The sequence below is a fragment of the Hylobates moloch genome, unplaced genomic scaffold (assembly GCF_009828535.3).
Source record: "Hylobates moloch isolate HMO894 unplaced genomic scaffold, HMol_V3 SCAFFOLD_48, whole genome shotgun sequence".
Lineage (NCBI taxonomy): Eukaryota > Metazoa > Chordata > Mammalia > Primates > Hylobatidae > Hylobates > Hylobates moloch.
In genome coordinates, this window is record NW_026652323.1 from 320,216 (window position 1) to 345,095 (window position 24,880).

The 24,880-nt window shown below is 36.3% G+C and overlaps 1 long non-coding RNA gene across 1 annotated transcript in view; it reads left to right on the forward strand.

Moving 5' to 3' along the window:
• The window catches only part of LOC131382550 (uncharacterized), a 135,167-nt gene that overhangs the window by 38,701 nt on the left and 71,586 nt on the right, over window positions 1-24,880 (forward strand). The window contains exon 3 of the long non-coding RNA XR_009212109.1: window positions 20,424-20,690. This is a non-coding gene — a long non-coding RNA (uncharacterized LOC131382550). The remainder of the gene's footprint in view (window positions 1-20,423; window positions 20,691-24,880) is intronic.

The following is a 24,880-nucleotide window of genomic DNA, read 5'->3' on the forward strand; positions in this document are numbered from 1 at the left end:
ATCTATCTATCTATCTATCTATCTATCTATCTATCTATCTATCTATCATCCATCACTATGATCTTTCTACCTACTATCTATCTGTCATCTATATCTATTATCTTTCTATCTATCTGTATCTGTCTATCTATATTTATTATTGAAAGCCTTCTAAGAAAAGTGCACTGTACTTTATAATTAAATGTCTGTATTCTTGGCTAAGAAAACAAATTATGAGGTACCTAAAATAAAGGGGATATAAGTATGCTGTAGACCAGAACCTGTTAGAAACATCCAGTGACTTTATATTCCTGCTTGTAAAGCTTGTAAAGACCTCATTGTTCTTCTACACAGATCAACTTGGATTCTTCCTTCAGCTCTTGGATTAGGACTTATTGCCACTCTGAACCCACTACCCATCCTGGCAATTTAAGTGGTACCTACCACATCTGCCTCATTTTCTGTTCCTAAAGGGAAAATGAAGCATATAGGAGTCAATTACACTTTCAGGGTTTAAAAAAATTACTGACAGATTCTGTGTCATTCTTTAGCTCCTTTATTCCTCAGGCTTCAATGACTGTGTAGTTCATGGTTGAATCCAAGACTTCAGTTCATCTCAAACTGCTTTTTAGAATGTTATAGACAAAAAGTCTAAAAATAGTAAAATAAAGACCAGAAATAGGTCTATGTGCTCCTATCTATCTCTTTGTTCTTTTCAGCTTTTCATTGTAATGATGTGAATTATTGCTGAACTGATGATCTCGAACTTCTGCAAACAACTTGGATATCAGTGACCCCATGAGAATCTGTAATATCACTGGACATGAAAAAAAGTCTGGTCCCTTCTACAACCATGACATATATTTGTATTTATGGTACTCTGGAGAATCTTGCCTTTTCCCACCGGGTTTTATTTTACTCTATCTATAGTATTGTAATTTCAGAAGAAGAAAATAAATTATATCCCATTGCCTGACATGAAACCATATTTTTATTACATCTGTCAAGTGACTCTTGATATCACAAAGTGACATCTGAGTGTGCCTTTCAAGAATACTAAAAAAATTCACTGCATCTGATATATATATACCCCAGATTCTATTTGTTACTTCTTCCATACAATCTGGATTTTCTTAAATAATTTATATGTAAATAGTTTAGTAAATACAATTTCTATGAATTTTCTGGTGAAAAAGAGACATTCAATCCAAAAATTATACGTACTATGAAGCAAAATTTCCTAGCTGTGAATACTTATGGTGACACCATCTACATTAACCCAGGTGTGTTTCAATTATCTCATCTACAATATTGGTATAGTAGTAGCACCAACCTTGAAAGGTTACAATGAAAATTAAATAATTAGTATGTATAAAGTGAACAGGCCGTGCCTGACATATAGCATTTGCTATAGATATGATATCTATTATTACCATTTGGTAGGCATTAATTTATACTACATTTGGATCCAAGATGAAGATGTCAAACTAGATTAGCTGCTTGCATAAAATAGCGGAAACTTAAGAATGAACAAGTATCGATAAATCACCTCATTTAAACAAAGTGAGATTGGTAATCTTTTCATTCATTCATTTTATTCATTCCTTTTTTTACTCTGGAAAATATAGATTAGTTAGATGAGAGATAATACTGATATTATAGTGTAGTGATAGAAAACAGGAAATGGATGATTAAATGCATTTGATTGTGATATATGGATGATATACTAGGTTGATATGATAGAGGAGAACTAAACTGGAAAAAGGTTAAGAGTGGTCCATGGGAATTTGCATTTGAGCTGAAACCTAAAGGTAAATGGGTGAGCCATGCTAAGAGCTGGAGGAAGAGAACTCCATATAGATGGACCTTTGGCCGTTAGTAGAAATAGGAAATGTTATTTGGCTAAAGGATGGTAATCCAGAAAGAGAGTGGTGGGAATAGGATTGGGGAGGGGGACAGACGGTAGAATGGGTAAGGCATCATGTGCCAGAATAAGACCCTCGGGTTTTTTTGCTGAGTACAGAAGAAACTAATAGGAAGATTTTATACAAGAAAGTGATATAGCTGGATTGACATACATTAAAATCTTTCTGCCTCATGAGGAAAATGGTTTGGTGTGGGTGAGGTTCTTGACAAGAATGAAAGCAATAAACTGTTTAGGAAACAACAGAATGTTCTAGTATGGTAGGAGTACAGCTAAAGAAAGTGGGCAGCTTTCTGTCATATTTCAGGAGACAAATTGATTGGAACAGCTTGTGAATTTGATAAGGGTGAAGCGGGTAAGATGGTTTCAGTAGCTACATAGATGGCTTACTGTATATTTTAAACTGCAAGATCTGTGTGGGAAAGTAGCTGGCTAATATTCGGTCATTTATCTAATTCTCAGTCTTATCAGCTGATGATATAAACCCCTCTCACCTCTGGCTTTAGCCCTGTTTCAATCTCCGCTCACCTCCAAGCTGGATGGGGCTGGAAATAACCTTGGACAGACTCCACCCATTGCTCCTTGTGTAAATTCTGACTTCTACCTGTTCACCAAAAATCATTTTCCCTTAACTTCTAGCAGTAGATTGCAGTACCAGATTTCATTTTCACTCAGAATAGCAGTAGTAGTAGTATGTACACCCTAGTGCTAGATTTCATTTTTACTCATAGAATAGCAGTCAGATTTTTTCTCCATCAACACTCATCTTCAGCCCAGGAATGAGTCTTTAAACCAAACAGTCTATCTCAAACAATGTTTCCCATTTGGCGGTGCTGTATATCTTGAGCTACTTTGTTTTAGTCCCCTCTACACCTGATTTTTCAATCTGCTCAAAATACTCTTACCACTTGATTTGTCACTTTACCAGAAGTTTGTACCTTGGTTTTATCTCGTGATACTCTTCTCCCATTTCTTCTCTTAGCTTTGCCTATCAATTTTGACTCAAACTTATCCCTTATTTTATAATTACTATTAACAGCTTTATGTAAATAGTCCTCCTGAGCCTGAGAAAGCTGTCTCTTCCAAATAACTTAAATGCCACTCTCTCACTGTTTGTCTTGTAGGTGCAATAGAGACATAAGAATCCCTGACTTGATTCTTAATCTATTAGATTTGTGCAAAACGAATTGTGGTTTTGCCATTACTTTTAATGACAAAAACCACAATTATTTGTGCACCAAACTAATACTTAAATAAAATTTGGAAACTAAAAGCTGCCTAGGTCTTGTCAATACTTGTACAACACTTGTAACAAGCCTCATCTCAATAGTAACTTGTTTGGCAGGCTACTAACCAGAGCCGAAGAGGAGGAGCCAAGTGAACAAAGATATTGCCAATGTTTTTACTTCAAGTTCCATCTCTCTGGAAGCTACAAGTTCATCCAGCCGAGAATATTAAATACCAATATTGGTTCAAGTAGAACTTAAGTTTGCCCTCTGGATATTTTAATTTGTGTTACTGGTCTGTGGCCATACCACCCTGGATGTGCCCGATCTCGTCTTAATTTGTGTTATTGAATTTTTTTCTTCAGCACCAAGGCCTATATAGCTAATTTTCTGTAGCCTCAGTTCTGGATCTTTCCCATTTCCTTACTAGTCAGTCCCACTAAAATGTTGCATATCTTTTGGTTTACCTTGATGTGACCTTCTAAATGTTCATCTTACAGATGTACAAATCTTAAAATAGCTTTGTTGGAAATACCACAGAGTGTGCTGCATACACCAAAATCTGTCATTACATAGAGTAAAGTAAAAGTCCCAGTAAAATATTCTTAGAGATAAAGGTAGGCTCTCACTAACCACAGCACTGGCCCACACCTTGCTTCTATAAGGTGCATATGTAAAAAATAACTTTAATATTGCAGTACTGCAGTTTCTGTATTTCACCAAGTTGAAACCACAAAGCCTAGAAAAAGAGAGAAAATGAGTATGATGGTTAATACAGAGTAACAACTTGATTGGATTGAAGGATGCGAAGTATTAATCCTGGGTGTGTCTGTGAGGGTGGTGCCAAAGGAGATTAACATTTGAACCAGTGGGCCCGGAAAGGCAGACTCACCCTTAATCTGGGTGGCCACAATAAAATCAGCTGCCAGCGTGGCTAGAATAGAAGCAGGAGGAAAATGTGAAAAGAGAGACTGGCCTAGCCTCCACCTTTCTCCCATGCTGGATGCTTCCTGTCCTGGAACATCAGACTCCAAGTTCTTCCGTTTTGGAACTCAGACTGTCTCTCCTTTTCCCTCAGCCTGCAGATGGCCTCTTGTGGGACCTTGTGATCATGTGAGTTAATACTTAATAAACTCCCATATATATAATATATATCAGTATTTCCAACTCTCTACACATTCTATGCATATAAAAATCAACCTGATTATTTCAGAATATCTAAATGCCAGATTTCTAGATTTTAACATTGATGGTCCCATTAACTGTTCATTTCTCTTGTGTCAAGTTAAGGTTAGGAAGCAAATGATGATAAGTTCATAAAAATTTATATGATATATATCATATATATGATATATATCCACTCCATTTATATATATAAATATATATAATATATGTATATATAATCCATTAGTTCTGCTCCTCTAGAGAACCCTAATACAATGAGCGTATTAAAACAAATTATGAAAATTATGAAAAACAAATGCAGCACGTATCAAAGATTAACAGTGTAATCAACATAGAAATCTGCATTCAAAACCCAAACTAATGCAGCTGAGACACTGAATTAGGGTCTTTTTACCTTATGTTTTCATCCCACACTTTAAAACATACATTGGATCTGTTAATGGGCTGTACCTCTTTTCTATTAACATAAAAATAAAAACATCATAGACAGTAGGTTAAATCTAGAAGGGAAAGGCATACACTTGCTTGGAAAACTAAAACAACTTTGGAAGAGTCTCTCTCCCCACAAGTAGCCAGGGCTAGTCCCCTTTTTCTAAAGAACATGCAAACTCCTGAGTTACTCACTGCTCTGTGGCACTGAGGTAGATTACTATCTTTGTAGTAATGTAGATTAATATTTTTCGTCATATGACTTGCCCCATTGCTGTGTGGGAGATTCTCTAATCGATCATTCCTCTCCATCACTACAACCATTTTTAAAAAGAGATTTAGGCTTGGGGAGGTGGCTCATGCCTGTAATCCCAGCACTTTGGGAGGCTGAAGTGGGTAGATCACCTGAGGTCAGGAGGTTCGAGACCAGCCTGGCCAACATGGTGAAACCCTGTCTCTACCAAAAATACAAAAATTAGCTGGATGTTGTGGTGCATGCCTGTAATCCCAGCCACTCGGGAGGCTGAGGCACGAGACTCGCTTGAACCTGAGAGGCGGATGTTGCAGTGAGCTGAGATAGTGCTGCTGCACTCCATGCTGGGTGTCAGAGCAAGACTCCATCTCAAAAAAATAATAATAAAATAAAAAAGATTTATTATCAGGGTAGATGTGGTGCTTAGTTTTGGCATTTTTATTTTGAATTATTTGTATACATAAGACTCAGTCTTTAAAAAATTGCTTGATATTTTCCAGTTTCATCCATGTCCCTACAAAGGACATGAACTCATCATTTTTTATGGTTGCATAGTATTCCATGGTGTTTATGTGCCACATTTTCTTAATCCAGTCTATCATTGTTGGACATTTGGGTTGGTTCCAACTCTTTGCTATTGTGAATAGTGCCGCAATAAACATGTGGGGACAGCATTAGGAGATATACCTAATGCTAAATGACGAGTTAATGGGTGCAGCAAAACAACATGGCACGTGGATACATATGTAACAAACCTGCACATTGTGCACATGTGCCCTAAAACCTAAAGTATAATAATGAAAAAAAAATTGCTTGATAAATTTTCTCAACTTTAAAAGAATTTCACCTTCTTTCAGGAAAATTACCACACTTACCTTAGGACATGTCAGACAGACACTATGCTTCCTGGCTCGGGTAGAAAGAACTATGTCTTCCTCACCTAGAGTTGGATTCTCAATAAATAGGTGTAACTTTACAGTTCTGGGGAAGAAAAAAGAAAATTGTAATGTTGGTCCTTAGACCAAATTTATTATCAAATTCCCATTAGTAAAGGGATACACAGAATCCCAGAGCAGCCTCAAGGCTAATTCTGGTAAAATACCTGGGGATGTCTGGGCATTGACTTACCTAGCCTAGCAGTGATTTCTCACAGGACAGGTTACAAGAGTTATCAAGAACAGTTAGAGAAACCAAAAGTCTATAGCAACTCAATGAAAATGGCCAAATAAATGCTCCTCAGGCTTGGCAGAATTCCATTCCTGTGCCTTACACTGATGAGGGTCTGCAGAGATCAGGGAGCTAAGATGACTACTAACAGTTTGAGTATTTTATTTGATCATTTCAGTATAAAACAAATGCAGAGGCAAATCTAGCAGTAACAACAGAACTATCACTTATGTCTTTCAATGTAATTGTGACATTTGTCTGACAATCATTGCCATTTTGAGAGCCCAGATCCACTTATAACCTTCCTGTTAAGATGTTTACACAAATTGTATGATTAATGTCTACTTAACAGTATTTCTAACTCTCTACACATTCTATGCATATGAAAATCAACATGATTATTTCAGAATGTCTAAATGCCAGATTTCTAGATTTTTAACATTGATAGTCCCATTAACTGTTCATTTCTTTTGTGTCAAGTTAAGGTTGGGAAGCAAATGATGGTAAGTTCATAAAAATTAGGGTATTTTTTTCTCTAGGTCTTGGCTATAATATTATTGATGAAATGCTTGCACATTTTATAACCTACATGTTAAAGTCAAATTTAATTCATATGAAGTATTTTTTATTCTTTTAAAATAATCTTTACTAACATTATGCCAATTTATTTTGTACAGACTTATCTCAGAATTGCTTTTTTTTCCTCTTGTTCAATTGACTTTCCATAGCCTGTAAAGAATATGGCAGTGACCTCTCTCAGAATCTGCATGACCTAAAGCAAAGGGATCTGTTTAAATTGCTTTTTTTTGGTTCCACCCAGCCCTAGCATTCTATCATCAACTATGCACAATCATCAGAATTTCCCATAAAAATTCCACAAAGCAGTGAAAAAATGGTTTTACATACATTATAACATTTTTATCAAAGACATTTTCTCTTTTTTTCAGTACACACGCCTGTATGTCATTCAAACTTTCTTTTGTAGTAGATAAAGATGAAAATATTCACTGAAAAGCTGCCACAGTATGCAAGAAACAGTCTGCATCTGACCTTTGGACCTAGTTGATAGGGGTTTCTTCAAAAGGCATGTGACAGGTGCCAGAGTAGGGGAGACTGACAGGACATTTACTAGGAGGTAGTGGAGGTAGATTTAATAATGTATTATAACCTTAAAGATCTTTCAATAACTGCAATTTTTTCCTTAATAAGAGATGCATCTAAGAACATCTTTAATGTCCGGTACATTTGTACAAAGCTTTAATTTATAATGAAATACAACATCAACATAACAGGTTCTCATAATTTGAGTTCCTATCCAAATGTTTTACAATAGTCTAGAGCCTTTGATTAGCCATCAGTGCAGCAGTGTATAACTTTTTTGCTTCTAAATAAGCATATTTAAGAATGAGACAGAAGTAATTCATGTTATTAAGGCTACATTACATGAAAAGAATAAGACATTCACAGTTTGAGCCTTGAGCTTATTATGTAAAAGGTAAACTGGTTGCAGATCAAGTAAATTATACTCAATTTTTCTCAATACTCTACTAGAATCTACTTTGTAAAATTCCAAGGGAAAGAGTATTTTATTATTACCCCTTCACCCCCAACATATATTTAAGCTATATTTGATTGTATATAATACATACACTTTACTAAATTTATGGTATACAAATGATTTATATATGCATATTATTAAATGCAAATATTTGTATCTAAGAATGCTAACTAGAATATAAAGCAGTGAAATGCCAATTAAAATATCCACAGCACAGCAAAAAAATGAAAATATATTCATTGTATACCACATTATACTTCTAAAACTAAGACTAAATTTTATTCCTGAGAGAAATTTTACCTTATATAACACTCCCAAAGTATATTAATAAATAAAATTTCTCTTTCATCTATCAAATTTTACAGAAAAGATTCCAGGTTTGGTGAACCGTTTTCTCTATTAACCCTGCAATCAAGTGATAGTAACTTACTTATTCTAATAAATAAATACCACCACACATTAGTAATAGAAAACTACTTTGTGAATCTTTTTTTTAGTTGCAAGTAGTTATATTTTGCCTTAAATCAGATTCCTTAAAAGCAGACACAGACATGAGGATTCATATGCAAGTGCTTATTGTAGAAACACTTCCATGACAAACCACAAAGTAAATAGATAAAGCACTGCAAGAAGGGCAAAAAAGCCAAATCAGTGTCGGGTTTCGAACTCCCAGTCTCAGTCTCTTCCCAAGGAGCAGTTTGGAGTGTAAATTGTCCCACAGACTAGTCCTACTGGAAGCAATTTAGCTAAGCTTTCATACTTTTGAGCCTGTGAACTAAGATAAAGTAGATTTCCAAGCCCTTTTTGGAAAAAAAAAAGTTCCAGTAATCAAAGGACAGTATCATAAAGAAGGGTTGTATTATAGGTCTTTAGAAGCAACTTTACATTGAAGCTGAAGGCAAGGCTCAAAGAAATAGCAAGAAAGATCCAAGAGCAACTGAGCAGAGGACCAACATTATCCACTACACATTTGCTGAGGATGACCCTATTTTTATCAAAGACAAACTCTTCCCACCCTAGTCATACATATTTACTTCATATATAATTATCCCCCAAATTTCTAGGAACACATATAAATTAAACATTCCAATAAAGTAATTCTCATCTATTAAATTGAATAATTGAACTTAATTTTCTCTAAGATCCCCTTAAAAGCGTTGTCTGGACCAGCCATACTCTCAGTGTGTGGCCTGTGAACCAGTTTCAGTTCTTGAACTGTGAGCACCATTCTATGAAGAGAACGACAATTGAGAGTAAGCATTTAAAATAATTATAACAACTATTTGTTGGATAATTTTATATTTCAGTTGAATCAAGTAAAAATCGGGCTTGTATTTTCTATATATTTGTTTTTTCTTTCATTTGTTTCATAGTAATTCATTTTTTATTGTATTTTACAGAAACATTCTGCAACAGATCAGAAAATTAAAAAGCTTGTCCTCAAGCTTTCTTTATAATGCAATTTGAGTAGCATTCTTTTATACTATCCAACTTAATTTGTCTCCTCTTACTCTCTATTAAGCCTTTTACTAGTGTGCTTTTTGTATTAGCTTCCTAGGGCTGCCATAACAAAGTATTAAAATGCTGAGTAGCTTAAAACAACAGAAATGCATTCTTTCACAGTTCTTGAGCCTGGAGGTCTAAAATCCAAGCATTACTGGGGCCATGCTTCCTTTGAAGGCTCCAGGAGAGAATCCTTCCTTACTTCTTCCAGGTTTTTGGTGACCCCAGCTTTTACTTGACTTTTAACATCATAACTCCAATCTCTGCCTTCATCATTACATGGTGATATGGTTTGGCTCCGTGTCACCACCACTCAATTCTCACCTTGAATAGTAATAATATTCACGTGTTATGGGAGAGACCCAGTGGGAGGTAATGGAATCATGAGGGTGGGTTTTTCCTGTGTTGATCTCGTGACAGTGAATAAGTCTCATGAAATCTGATGGTTTCATAAAGGGCAGTTTTCCTGCACATGCTCTCTCTCTTGCCTGCCACTATGTAAGACATGACTGCTTCTTCTTCGCCTTCTACCATGATTGTGAGGCCTTGCCAGCCATGTGGAACTGTGAGTCAATTAAACCTCTATACTTTAGGCCAGGCGCAGTGGTTCACACCTGTAATCTCAGCACTTTGGGAAGCTGAGGCAGGTGGATCACGAGGTCAGGAGTTTGAGACCAGCCTGACCAACATGGTGAAACCCTGTCTCTATTAAAAATACAAACATTAGCTGGATGCGGTGGCATACACCTGTAACCGCAGCTACTCAGGAGGCTGAGGCAGGAGAATCACTTGAACCAGGGAGGCAGAGGTTGCAGTGAGCTGAGATCACACCACTGCACTGCAGCCTGGGCAACAGAGAGAGACTCTGTCTCAAAACAAACTGTTTAACAAACAAAAAAAAAACTAAAAAACTTCCATACTTTATAAATTACCCACTCTTGGGTATGTCTTTATTAGCAATGTGACAATGGACTAATACAGGAAATTGGTACTGGTAGTGGGGCACTGCTATATAGATACCCGAAAACGTGGAAGCAACTTTGGAACTGGGTGTCTGGAGCAGTTTGGAGGGCTGAGAAGAAGACAAGAAAATGTGAGAAAGTTTGGAACTTCCTAGGGACTCGAATGGCTTTGACTAAATGCTGCTCATCTCAGATGGAGATGAGGAACTTGTTGGGAACTGGAATAAAAATGACTCCTGCTACATTTTAGCAAAGAGACTGATGACATTGTTCCCCTGCCCTAGAGATCTGTGGAACTTTGAACTTGAGAGAGATGATTTAGAAATTTCTGGTGGAAGAAATTTCTAAGCAGCAAAGCATTCAAGAGGTAACTTGGTTACTGTTAAAAGCATTCAGTTTTATTCATTCATGAAGATATGGTTTGGAATTGGAACTTATGTTTAAAAGAGAAGCAGAGCATAAAAGTTCAGAAAATTTGCAGCTTGACAATGCAGTAGAAAATAAAAACCCATTTTCAAGCCAGCTGCTAAAGCTTGCATAAGTAATGAGGAGCTAAAAGTTAATCATCAGGACAACGGGGAAAATGTCTCCAGGGCACATCACAGGTCTTTGTGGTAGCCCCTCCCATCACAGGGCCAGAAATCTAGGAGGAAAATAATGGTTTCCTGGACTGGGCCCAAGTCCTTACTGCTTTGTGCAGTCTCAGGTCTTGGTGCCCTGAGCCCCAGCTGTGACTAAAAGGGGCCATGGCTTCAGTGGGTGCAAGTCCCAAGCCTTGACAGCTTCCATATGGTGTTGAGCCTGTGGGTGCACAGGAGTAAAAAATTGAGATTTGGAAACCTCCACCTAGATTTCAGAGAATGTATGGAAACTCCTGGATGTCCAGGCAGAAGTTTTCTGTAAGCACAAGGCCCTTGTAGAGAACATCTGGAGGGCGGTGCAGAAGGGAAATGTGGGGGTGGAGCCCCCACACAGAGTCCCCACTGGGGCATTGCCTAGTGGAGCTGAGAAGAGGGCCACCATCCTCAAGACTTCAGAATGGTAGATCCACTGACAACTTGCATCAGGCACCTAGAAAAGCCACAAAAACTGAACCCTGGTCCATGAAAGCAGCTGGGAGGAGGGCTGTACCCAGCAAAGCCACAGGGGAAGAGCTGTCTGAAGCCACTGAAGCCCATCTCTTGCAGCTTGACCTGAATGTGAGACACAGAGTCAAAGGAGATCATTTTGGAGCTTTAAGATTTGACTGCCCTGCTGGATTTTGGACTTGCGTTGGGCCTGTAGCCTCTTTGTTTTGGACAATTTCTCCCATTTGGAATGGGTGTATTTACCCAATGCCTCTACCCCTGTTGTAGAGTAAACAACTTGCTTTAGATTTTATAGGTCCATAGGTGGAAGGGACTTGTCTCAAATGAGACTTTGGACTGTGGACTTTTGAGTTAATGCTGAAATGAGTTAAGGCTTTAGGGACTGTTGGGAAGTCATGATTGGTTTTAAAATATGAGGACATGAGATTTGGGAGGGGCCGGGGGCAGAATGATACGGTTTGGCTCTGTGTCTCCACCCACGTTTCACCTTGAATTGTAATAATACCTATGTGTTGTGGGAGGGACCTGGTGAGAGTAATTGAATAATGGGAGCAGGTTTTTTCTATGCTGTTCTCGTGATAGTGAATAAGCCTAATGAGATCTTATGGTTTTATAAAGGGCAGTTCCCCTGCACATGCTCACTCTCTTGCCTGCCACTATGTAAGATGTGACTTTCCTCCTCCTCCTCCTTCCACCATGATTTTGAGACCTCCCTGGCCATGTGGAACTATGAGTCAATTAAACCTCCTTCATTTATAAATTACCTAGTCTCAGGTATGTCTTTATTAGCAGTGTGAGAACAGACTAATACACATGGCTTTATTTTTTGTGTATGTCTGTGTCCTCTTCTCTTCCTATAATGACACTCTCTTAGAACTTACAGCTCACTCTAATCTGGTATAATTTTATCTTGATTCTTGACTGATCATATTTTCAAAGATCCATTTCTAAAAGAAGTAGACATGAATTTGGAGGTGGACACTCTCCAACCCTCTAGACTTCCCCAGCTCTCCTAGTTGCACTTGTTTGCATTTGCACAGTAACTTTCACATTGCTAAATTTAATGGTCAATTTTAAGTCCTCACCTAACTTAATTCATACAGATCATGGTTTCCCAAGACAGTTTTGTTTTAAAACTGTTGTCTAAGATGGAGATTGTTTTAACTTTAAAAAGTGTTTGGATAACAAATTATATAGTCTGCTAACTTTAATTAGGACCTGACATAGCTTAAAACTCCCTTCTCCATATATTATCCGACTTCACTGATTTATCCTTTTCATTTTCGTTTATTGATGTTCCCCTTTCTCCTTAGCCTCTTGAAGTTGGTTTGCCTCAGTGTTCAGTTCTTGGATATTTCTCTTCCTGTGTATACACTACTTTTTGGTGACTTCATGAACTCAATATTTCAAATATTTCTCTAGGCCCACAACTCCCAAATTTGTGCATTCTGATTACTGTCCCTTGAACTCCAGATTTGCAAACACAACTGATTACTCAAAGTCTCTACTTGATGACTAAGAAAAAAATAAAATTATGTTAAAAATGCAAAGTATGAGTTTTGCTCAACCTGTGGCTCCTTTCATTTCAGTAGTGCAGTGATGAGCACTTTATGTATAAAATAGGGTGGTCAGGATAGAATTTATTGATACTACATTTGAGCAAAGATTTGAAGAATGTGAGGGACTTCATTATACTTACAGCAAAAAAGTATTTCAAACAATACCCCAACTATGGCAAAGGCCTGAAGGAGAAGCATATTTGTTGTGTGCTTGGAGCAGCAATATTGCTGGAAAAAAAGGGGGGGGAAGAAAGGAAAGGGGGAAAATTATATACAATCTCTTAAATTGTGGTAAGGATTTTGGCTTTTACTCATGGCCATTGTAACATTTTTTAACTTTTTCTGGGAAAGGGGTAATTGTTTTTATTAATGTATAACACATACAGAAAATTGCAAAAGTTATAATCATAGAAATTAATCAATATTCCTATACTAAATATTCCTGTGTAACTCATACCCATATAGAAACAGAATATTATCAACATCCCATAAGCTCCACTCAGGTTTGATTCCAGTCATTACCTGTATTCCATGCCCCCAGGAGTAAAAACTATCCTGCTTTCTAACATCATAGATAAATTGATGAATAAAGATAAATGTAATAAATGGTAGATTAAATGTTGATAAATTAGATTATACAATGGGTACTTGTATTGGTTCATTTTCACACCACTAATAAAGACATACCCGAGACTGGGTAATTTATAAAGAAAAACAAGTTGAATGAACTCACAGTTCCACATGGCTGGGGAAGCCTCACAATTACGGTGGAAGATGAAGAGGAGCAAAGGCATGTCTTACATGGCAGCAGGCAAGACAGAATGAGAGCCAAGCGAAGAGGGAAACCCCTTATCTATTAAGAAGGACCTGTTGAGTACTCACTCTACTATTATGAGAACAGTATGGAGGAAACAGCCCCTTGATTCGATTATTTCCACCTGGCCTGCCCTTAACACATGGAAATTATTACAATTCAAGGTGAGATTTGGGTGGGGACACAAAGACGAACCATATCAGTACTCTTTTGGTTCTGACTTTGACTCATTTAATCCAGACTTCATGGGAATCAAGGATTCTCAGGAAGATTAATAGAGCTAGGAATTGAAGAAGGAAAATTCTGGTGGTGATGGAAATATTCTATGCCCCAATTGTGATGGTGGAAATGCTATAATATACATCTGTCAAAACTCTTAGAGCTGTACACATAAGAAGAATGAATTTTACCACATACAAGTTACACCTCAACAGGCCTGTCTTTAAAAACAACCGAATACCGCATGTTCTTACTTCTTAGTGGGAGCTAAATGGTAAGAACTTGTGAACACAAAGAAGGAAACAATAGGCACTGGGGTCTACTTGAGTTGGGAGGGTGGGAAAAGGGAGAGGAGCAGAAAAGATAACTATTGGGTACTGGACTTAATACCCGGGTGATGAAATAGTATGTACAACAAACCCCTGTGACATGTGTTTACCTATGTAACAAACTTTCTCATGTACTCCTAAACCTAAAATAAATGTTAAAAAAAATGTTGAGGCTGGACGTGGTGGCTCACGCCTGTAATCCCAGCACTTTGGGAGGCCGAGGTGGGCAGATCACAAGGTCAGGAGATTGAGACCATCCTGGCTAACATGGTGAAACCCTGCCTCTACTAAAAAAAAATAAAAAATACAAAAAATTAGCCGGGCGTGGTGGCAGGTACCTGTGGTCCCAGATACTCAGGAGGCTGAGGCAGGAGAATGGCCTGAACCTGGGAGGCAGAGCTTGTGGTGAGCTGAGATCACACCACAGCACTCCAACCTGGGTGACAGAGCGAGACTCTGTCTCAAAAAAAAAAAAAAATGTTGAGACAAAAAACGTTTAAAAATAGAAAATGAAAAGTAAATGCACATTAGACTTGGCAGCTTTTAATTAAAAAAAAATAAAACACCTTAAAAAATCCAGCAGCTGCTAAATATGGGAAGAAAAAGAAATTTGTGGGCAAAGCATTTGTTTTGGGACCTTTGGGTTTGGGGGTGCTGGAGAAATATCTGTGTGGACACATTTATCCAGTACTAGAAATTTTAAGTCTGAAAGTTCAGAAGAGAGGTAGGGAAGAGAAAACAACAGAGGCAATACTTGAAGGATTTCAAGTGTATGATAGAGTGGAAAATGTGATAAAATGTGGTGTGAAGAATTCTATTTGATATACAATTGTTGTACTATGTGTTTTAACTTTGTTAAATCAAAGTCGACTGTGATACAAAAAAAAAAAAAAAAAACAAAAAGCAGGGGTGCTTGAGTTTTTTTTTTTTTTTTCTTCTCTTTTACTATTAATGTGCCTCAAGGATTTCCTTTTTGACAACTATTTTCTGTGTCTTGAAGATAACTTTCAGGTTAACTTTTGACACTTACTTCAGACTCCTGATTGGTTCCTATTTGTTTAGATGATTTTGCTTCACAGTAGTGTGTAGATATGTTTTCTGCCCCAATCAGCTGCAATTAAATGGGGTTAAAAATACATAACATAAATGCCCAGCACTGCTTCTTAACGAAGGGCTATGAAGAAGATCATTTTACCTGGAAACCACTATGATCGTGGCAGGAACTAGAATTATCATGTTCTGTACACTAGTGGATTTTCAAATTGCACTATTTCCTTTAATAAAATAGATTAAGCTGCTGATTTAGCTAATTTGTTGTCATATTGTAAAACCATAAAGCTTTTTCTATTAGCATTCTTCTTCACAATTTGCAATTCCCTTCCATTGATTTTTAAGTACAGAAGTTTGATTGACAAAGCTCTTGGGTTTCTTGTAAAATGATAGAATGATAGTTAAGATCCTGAAAGTTTGAGCCTCTGTGACTGAAGTATTACAGAATAACAAAACCCAGCTCAGTTACAGACATGATCTATTAATAGATAAATTTAAATTTAATTCAAATTCATTGAAGAAGTGCCATACCTACAATTACCCAAAAATCAGAAGTAGCTGTCACTCGTGACTCTGATGAATTTTGATTAATGTAGAATGTAGAAAAAATATATTTTGAGACTTTACTTCTTCACTTTGATTTGGGAAGAAGATTTACTTTTGTTTGTAAGCCACAATAGCAATGGGTTAATAAGCAAAAAAACAAACAAACAAAAATTACCAACTGCTATTTTGTCTGCAAGGCAAAACCAAATAAGTTTAAATTATATTTTTCATCTACTCAACAAACATGATTTAAATTTATGCTTGGCACAAGATGCTGTGCTGATAATGGCAGGCACAGTTTCTGCTCTCCCATAGGATACATGTAGTGGGAGTGACTGATAAGTAAGTCACTATACAAATTGAAATCTGATATGCTGTAGGAGTATAGAAGATGGAGCAATCAATTCTGACTTAGTGGATAAAGGAAGACTTTTGAATTTGGTCTTGAACGATAAGTGGGATCTGAAATGGATGAAACAGAAGAACAGCATTTCTGATGGTGGTAAAAGTATACGCAAAAAAAATAAGGTGTTTTCAAGGAAAGGTAAATCATCTGTTGTGGCTCATACGAATTAAGAAGAGATGTAGAAAGAAATTTGTATCTATGAAGAATTTAGGCCACATAATGAAAGGCATTAAGCCTCCATATTGTTAGTTACCCTTCCGCTTGTGATCACCCGTTCAATGTCTGCCTTCTCCATTACATTCTATCTCAATGAGGGAAGTGTCAGTTTTTAACTTTTAAAACACCTTATCATCAGAGTCTAGCACAGAACCTTGCACATATTAGACAATTATATTTTATAAATATAATGTAAATATTAAGTGAATGAGATAATGTCATGCTAAAATCTTGTACTTACTGTACACTGCACATAAAATATATAAAAATACAGAAAGACTTTCTTAATTTTTTTGTAGTTTTTATATATTTAGGTGGTATGAGTGTATATTTCTTACATGCACACATCGCACAGGTATGAAGTTTGGGCTTCATCACCTGAACAGTGAACATCGTACCCAATAGGTAATTTTCCAACCCTCACTACCCTCCCACCTTTTGTAGTCACTAATGTCTACTATTTCACTCTGTCCATATGTACCCACTGTTTAGCTCCCTCTTATAATGAGGAACGTGCTATATTTTACTTTCTAATTTATTTCACTTAGCATAATGGCCTCCAGTTCCATCCCCATTGCTGCAAAATACATAATTTAAATCATTTTTATAGCCGAGTAATATTCCAAGGGGTGTGTGTACCTGTTCTTTTATCCAGTGCCCCATGATGGACACGTAAGTTGATTCTGTGTCTTTGTTGTTATGACTAGTGCAGCAATAAGCATATGAGTGCTAGTATCTTTTTGATAAAAATTATTTATTTCCCTTTGGGTAGAAGTAGTAGGATTGTCAGATTGCATGGTATTCTATTTTTAGTTCTTGAAGAAACCTCTGTATTTTTTTGCATGGTGGTTGTACTAATTTACATTCCCACTAACAGGATTGGGAAACAATTTGAAAAGGGAAGAGCATTCCCTTTTCTCTGCATCCTTGCCAAAATCTGTTGTTTTTTGAATTTTTAATAATAGTCTGACTGCTATAAAGTGGCATCTCTTTGTGGTTTCCATTCACACTTCTCTGATTACATTTAGCATTTTGTTTATATGTTTGTTGGCTGCTTGTATATCTTCTTTTGAAAAATGTCTATGTCCTTTGCCCACTTTTTAATGGTTTTATTTGTTTTTCCTACTGTTGAGTTTCTTGTTGATTCTGGATATTAGTCCTTTGTCAGATGTATAGTTTGTAAATATTTTCTCCCAGGGTATAGGTTGTCTGTTCCCTCTTTTGAGTATTCCTTTGGCTGTGCAGAAGCTTTTTAGTTTAAGTCCATCTGTGTTTTTTTTTTGTTTTTGTTTCTGTTGCATTAGCTTTTTTTTCTTTTTTTTAATTATTATTACACTTTAAGTTCTAGGGTACATGTGCACAATGTGCAGGTTTGTTACATATGTATACATGCGCCATGTTGGTGTGCTGCACCCATTAATTAAGGACTTGGTTGTAAATTCTTTACCTGGATGTCCAGAATAATTATTCCTAGGCTTTCTCATAGAATGTTTATAGGTTCATATCTTACATATAGGTCTTTAATCCTTGAGTTAATTTTTGTGTATGGTGAGATGTATGGGTCTAGTTTCATTCTTCTACAGATGACCTTCAAATATTCCCAGCACCGTGTATTGAAAATGGTGTGTCTTCTCTGGTGTGTATTTTTGTTGACTTTGTCAAAGATCAATTGGTTTTTGGTATGTGAATTTGTTTCTGGGTTCTCCATTCTATTCCATTAATCTAAGTGCCTATTTTTGTACCAGTACAATGCTGTTTGGTGACTATAGCCACGTAGTATTATTTGAAGTCAGGTAATGTGATGCCTACCACTTTGTTCATTTTGCTAGGATTGCTTTGGCTATTCAAGCTATTTTTGTCTCCATAAGGTTTTTAAGATTTTTTTTCAATTCTGAAATTTTAAGATTGTCCCCCACTATTATTGTGTTGCTATTTATCTCCTTCTTTATATCTAGTAAAATTTGTTTCGTGAACTTGAGTGCTCTGATGTTGGGTGCATACATATTTAAGATTGCCATTATCCTCCTGTTGACTTGATCCTTTTATCGTTATGTAATGACATTTTTCTGTCTTTTTTACTTTATTTGATTTCAATACTATTTTATCTGATGTAAGTATAGCTACTGCTGCCCATTTTTGGTTTCCATTTGCATGGAATATTTTTTCCACCTCTTGATTTACAGTCTATATGTGTCTACAGGAAAGGCGAATTTATTGTAGGTAGTATAGAGTTGGATCATGTCTTTTTATCGATTCTTCAGTCTTTTAGATGGAACATTTAATCTATTTACATTGAGTGTTAATACTGATGTGTGAGGTTTTCTTACTGTCACGTCATTGCTTTCAAGTTGTTGTAGATATTTTTTGTTCCTTTCTCTGTTTTCTTTGTGGTTTGATGAAATTCTGTTGTGTTGATATTTGATTCCTTTCTCTTCCTCATCTGCGTGATTGAATTATAAGAATTGTTGGGATTCTATTTGTGAGTGTTTTAGTCATAGCAAATATTGACCTTCCTTTCTATTTTTTTTTAATTTGGGTACATAAGAGGTACATATATTTATGGGGTACATAAGAGATTTTGAAACAGGCATACAATGCATAATAATCACATCAGAGTAAATGGGGTATACATCAACCCAAATATTTATCCTTTGCTTTACACACAATTCAATTAGACTCTTGGTTATTTTAATATGTACAATAAATTAATAGTGATTATAGTCATCCTATTGTGGTGTCAAATACTAGGTCTTATTTATTCTTTCTATTTTTTGGTATCCATTAATCATCTCCACTTCTACCCACCTGCTCACTAACCTTCCAAGCCTCTGGTAACCATCCTTCTATTCTCTATTTCCATGGCTTAAATTGTTTTAATTTTTAGTGCCCACAAATAAAAAACGTGTAAGGTTTGTTTTTCTGTGCCTGGCATATTTCACTTAACATAATGACCACCGGTTTCATCCATGTTGTTGCAAATGTCAGGATCACATTTTTTTAATGGCCGAACAGTACTCCATTGAGTATATATACCGCATTTCCACATTTCCTCATTTCCTTTATTCATTCATCTGTTGATGGACAATTAGGTTGCTTCCAAATCTTGGCTATTGGGAATAGTGCTGTAGTAAATATATTAATGCAAATATCACCTCAATATACAGATTTCCTGATTTGGGGTATATCCCTAAGAGTGGGAATGCTGGATTGCAGGTTCACTCCATTTTTAGTTTTTTGAGGAACCTCCAATTTGTTCTTCACAGTGGTTGTACTAGTTTACATTCCCACCACCAGAGTAATAGAATTCTCTTTTTCCCATATCCTCACCAGCATTTGTTATTGCCTGTCTTTGGATAAAAGAAATTCTAAGTGTGGTAAGGGAAAATTTTTTACTATACTTTTGATTGGTGTTTCTCTAATGATCAAAGATGTTGATCACCTTTTCATATATCTGTTTGAAATTTGTATGTCGTCTTTTGAGAAATGACTATTGAGATAGTTAACTTACGTTTTCATCAAATTACTAGATTTTTGCTATAGAGTAATTTAAGCTTCTTAGATATTTTGGTTACTAATCCTTTGTCAGATAGGTAGTTTGCAAATATTTTATCCCATTCTGTAGATTGTCTCATCACTTGGTTGATGGTTTCCTTTTCTGTGCAGAAGCTTTTTGACTTAATGTGATGTTTTTGTCCATTTTTGCTTTGGTCGCCTGTGCTTGTAGAGTATTACTAAAGAAATCTTTGCCCATACCAATGTCTTGGAGAGTAACACCAGTGTTTTCTTTTAATAGTTTCATACTTTGAATTCTTAGATGTAAGTCTTTAGTCAATTTTTAATTAATTTTTGTTTATGGGAAGATATGGGGATCTAGTTTCATTCTTCTACATATGGATATCCAGTTTTTTGAGCACCATTTGTTGAAAAGACTGTCTTTTTATTTGTTTTGGGGGGGGGGTTTACCAGTTTTATTTCTAGACTTTTATGTTTGTCTTTTTGTCTTCTGCTAGAAACATGCTGGTTACATGTTGGTGCTGGGAAGCGCCGTGGTGCAACCAGAAACACACAGACCCAGCCTCCTGCCGCCCAGACCCTCAGACTTGCGCATCACAGGGTCACAGGACAGACTCCGCTGTGCCCCGTGCACTTGCCACCAGCCTTTGGCCTCTTGATACACACAACATCCAGGACTTGTGCCCTTGCCCCATCAGGACAGACAAAGCGTCCCTCAAGGCCCCCTTGTGGTTCAGACAGATGCAGCAGCCAGGATGGTTGAGGTAAGCGTGAGCCGTGTTCTGGAGGGGTGGGGCGGGATGGGCCTGTGCCTGAGATGGCTTCTGAGCACAGGATGACCCTGCCTGGGCAGGGCCCCAGCCACGCGGGCCGGCAGCGGGGTGCAAATTCTTTTGGTTCGGCAGCTTGCTAGGTGGCAAAGACAGAAAAGACTGTCTTTTCGCCAGTGTATGTTTGTGGCAACTTTGTCCAAAATGAGTTAACTGTAGATATGTGGAATTATTTGGGGTTCTCTGTTCTGTTTCATTGTCCTGCGTGTCTGTTTTTATTCCAGTATCCTGCTACGTTGGTTACTATAACTCTGTAGTGTAATTTGAAGTCGGGTAATGTAATTTCTCCAGTTTGTTCTTTTTTGCTCAGGATAGCTTTGGCTAGTCTGGGTCTTTTGTTATTCTATATACTTTTTAAAAATTGCTTTTTCTATTTCTGTGAAGAATTACATTGATAATTTGATGTGGATGGCATTGAATCTGTAGATTGCTTTGGATAGGATGAACATTTAAACAATATTTTTCCTTCCATTTCAATCCATGAACATGTAATATCTTTCCGTTGTTTTGTGTCCTCTTCAATTGCTTGTATCAATATTTTGTAGTCTTCATTATAGAGATCTATAACTCCTTTAGTTAAGTTTATTCCTAGGCATATTATTTTATTTGTAGCTATTGTAAATGAAGTTTGTTTTTCTGATTTCTCATTGTTGGCACATAGAAATGCTACTGATTTTTGTATGTTGATTGTATATTCTGCTACTTTACTAAATTTATTTAGTAGTTCTAATAGTTTTTCTGGTGGAGTCTTTAAGTTTTTCCAAATGTAAAATTATATTTTCTGCAAACAAGTATAATTTGACTTCTTCCTTTCCTGTTTGTAAGCCCTTTATATCTTTATCTTGTCTGATTTCTTTATCTAAAACTTCAAGTGGTATGTTGAATAACAGTGGTAAAAGTGGGCATCCTGGTCTTGCTCCAGATCTTAGAGAAAAGGCTTTCAATTTTTTCTCATTCAGTATAATAATAGTTGTGGGGGGTCTGTCGTATATGGCTTTCATTATATTGTGGTATGTTCCTTCTATATACAATTTTTTAGGGTTTTTATCAAATGAATGTTGAATTTTATCAAATGATTTTTCAGCACAAATTGAAATAATATGGATTTTTCCCTTCATTCTGTTGATATGATGTATCACATTGATTTGCATATGTTGAACCATCCTTACATCCCTAAGATCAGTCCCACTTAGTCATGATTAATGTTCTTTTCAATGTGCTGTTGAATTTGGTTTGCTAGTATTTTGTAGAGAATTTTTTCATCAATACTCATCAGAGGTACTGGCCTCTAGATTTTTTTTTAATGTGTCTTTGGTTTGGCATTACGATAATAGCTTCATAGAAATGAGTTTATGAGTCTCCTCTATTTTTAGAATGAGTCACTTGTATTTTTAGGAACAGTTTAAGTAGGATTGGTATTAGTTTCTTTTTAAATATTTGGTAAAATCCAGCCGTGAAACCATCAAGTCCCAGGCTTTCCTTTGCTGGGAAAATTTTTCTTATGGCTTCAATCTCATTACTTGTTAATGGTCTGTTCAAGTTTTGGATTTCTTCATGGCAGGTTGTACATGTCTAGAAATTTATCCATTTGTTCTATAGTTACTAACTGACTGGCATACAGTTGCTCATAGTAGCAACTAAAGATACTTTGAATTTCTGTGCTATCAGTTCCAATGTCTCCTTTTTCATCTCTGATTTCATTTACTTTATCCTTCTCTATTTTTTTCTAAGTTAGTCTGGCTAAAAGTTTTATCAATTTTGTTTGTGTTGTCAAATAAAGCAACTTTTCTTTTTGTTGATATTTTATATTGTTTTCATTTTAATTTCAAATATTTTTGCTCTGATTTTTTCATTTCTTCAGCTAACTTTGAGTTTAGTATGCTCATGCTTTTCTAGCATTTTAAGATGAATTGTTAGGTTATTTATTTGAAGTTTTTTGTTCTTTTTCCACATAGGCATTTATAGGTATAAACTGTTTTCTTAGTACTGCTTTCAGTATATTCCATAGGTTTTGGTATTAATATCATTTGTTTCAATAAATTGTTCAATGTCCTTCTTAATTTCTTCATTGACACATTGGTCATCCATGAGCATATTGTTTAATTTCCATGAGTTTGTACCATTTCCAAAATTTATCTTGTTAATGATTTCTAGTTTTTTTCCATTGTAGTTGAAGAAGGTTCTTGATATCTTTTTCAATTTTTGTGAATGTGTTAAGACTTGTTTGTGACCTAACATATGTTCTATTCTTTAGAATGATCCACGTTCTGGGGAAAATGTTCTGGATGAAGTGTTCTGTAAATATCAATTAGGTCCATGCCAGATATAATGCAGATTAAGTCGGAAGTTTCTTTGATTTCTCTCTACTTAGGATAAGAGTAGTTTATACGCTGCAGTTACAGTGTTATAATATTCTGTGTTTTTGTGTGTACTTACTACTACCAGAGAGTTTTGTACTTTCAGGTGATTATTTATTGCTCATTAGTGTTCTATTCTTTCTGATTGAAGCACTTCCTTCAGCATTTCTTGTAGGACAGCCCTGGTATTGATGAAATTCCTCAACTTTTGTTTGTGTTGGGAAATCTTTATTTATCCTTTATATTTGAAGGTTATATATTGAATATACTGTCCTAGGATAAACGCCTTTTTTTTCCTTCAGCACTTTAAATATGTCATGCCACTCTCTCCCTGTCTGTAAGGTTACCAGTGAAATGTCTGCTGCCAGACATATTGGAGCTCTATTTTATGTTATTTTTTTCTTTTCTCTTGCTGCTTTTAGGATTCTCTTTTTATCCTGGATCTTTGGGAGTTTGATTGTTACATTTCTTGAGGTATTCTTCTTTAAGAATAGTTATTCTTATCTATCCTCATAGCCTGATGAGGCCAGGTACTCTCCTAATACGTTTATAGAGACAATTATCCTTTATTTATATATTGCTTACTTTCTTTTTTTTTATTATTATTATACTTTAAGTTTTACGGTACATATGCGCAATGTGCAGGTTTGTTACATATGTATACATGTGCCATGTTGGTGTGCTGCACCCATTAACTCGTCATTTAGCATTAAGTATATCTCCTAATGCTATCCCTCCCCCTCCCCCCACCCCACAACAGTCCCTGGAGTGTGATGTTCCCCTTCCTGTGTCCATGTGTTCTCATTGTTCAATTCCCACCTATGAGTGAGAACATGCGGTGTTTGGTTTTTTGTCCTTGCAGTAGTTTACTGAGAATGATTTCCAGTTTCATCCATGTCCCTACAAAGGACATGAACTCATCCTTTTTTATGGCTGCATAGTATTTCATGGTGTATCTGTGCCACATTTTCTTAATCCAGCCTATCATTGTTGGACATTTGGGTTGATTCCAAGTCTTTGCTATTGTGAGTAGTGCCGCAATAAACATACGTGTGCATATATCTTTATAGCAGCATGATTTATAGTCCTTTGGGTATATACCCAGTAATGGGATGGCTGGGTCAAATGGTATTTCTAGTTCTAGATCCCTGAGGAATCGCCACACTGACTTCCACAATGGTTGAACTAGTTTACAGTGTAAAAGTGTTCCTATTTCTCCACATCCTCTCCAGCACCTGTTGTTTCCTGCTTTTTTAATGATTCCTGCTTTTTTAATGATGGCCATTCTAACTGGTGTCAGATGGTATCTCACTGTGGTTTTGATTTGCATTTCTCTCAGTCTCATATTGCTTACTTTCAAAATTGTGTATATTCATGTGAATGTATGTATAAATGTGAAGACATAAATGCGTATAGAGAAACACAATTTAATTTAATGCGATCGAATTCTGTTGAGAGCTTGCTTTGTTTCATTATTCTGGTATGTAAACTGAGGCAGACGAAGCCTTTTCGCCAGCCCCTACTGTATACACATATTCGCACACACACATTTTATACATGCACACACACATTTTATACACGCACACACATTTTATACATGCACACACATTTTATACATGCACACACACATTTTATACATGCACACACACATTTTATACACGCACACACACACATTTTATAGACACACACACATTTTATACACGCACACACATTTTATACACGCACACACATTTTATACACGCACACACACATTTTATACATGCACAC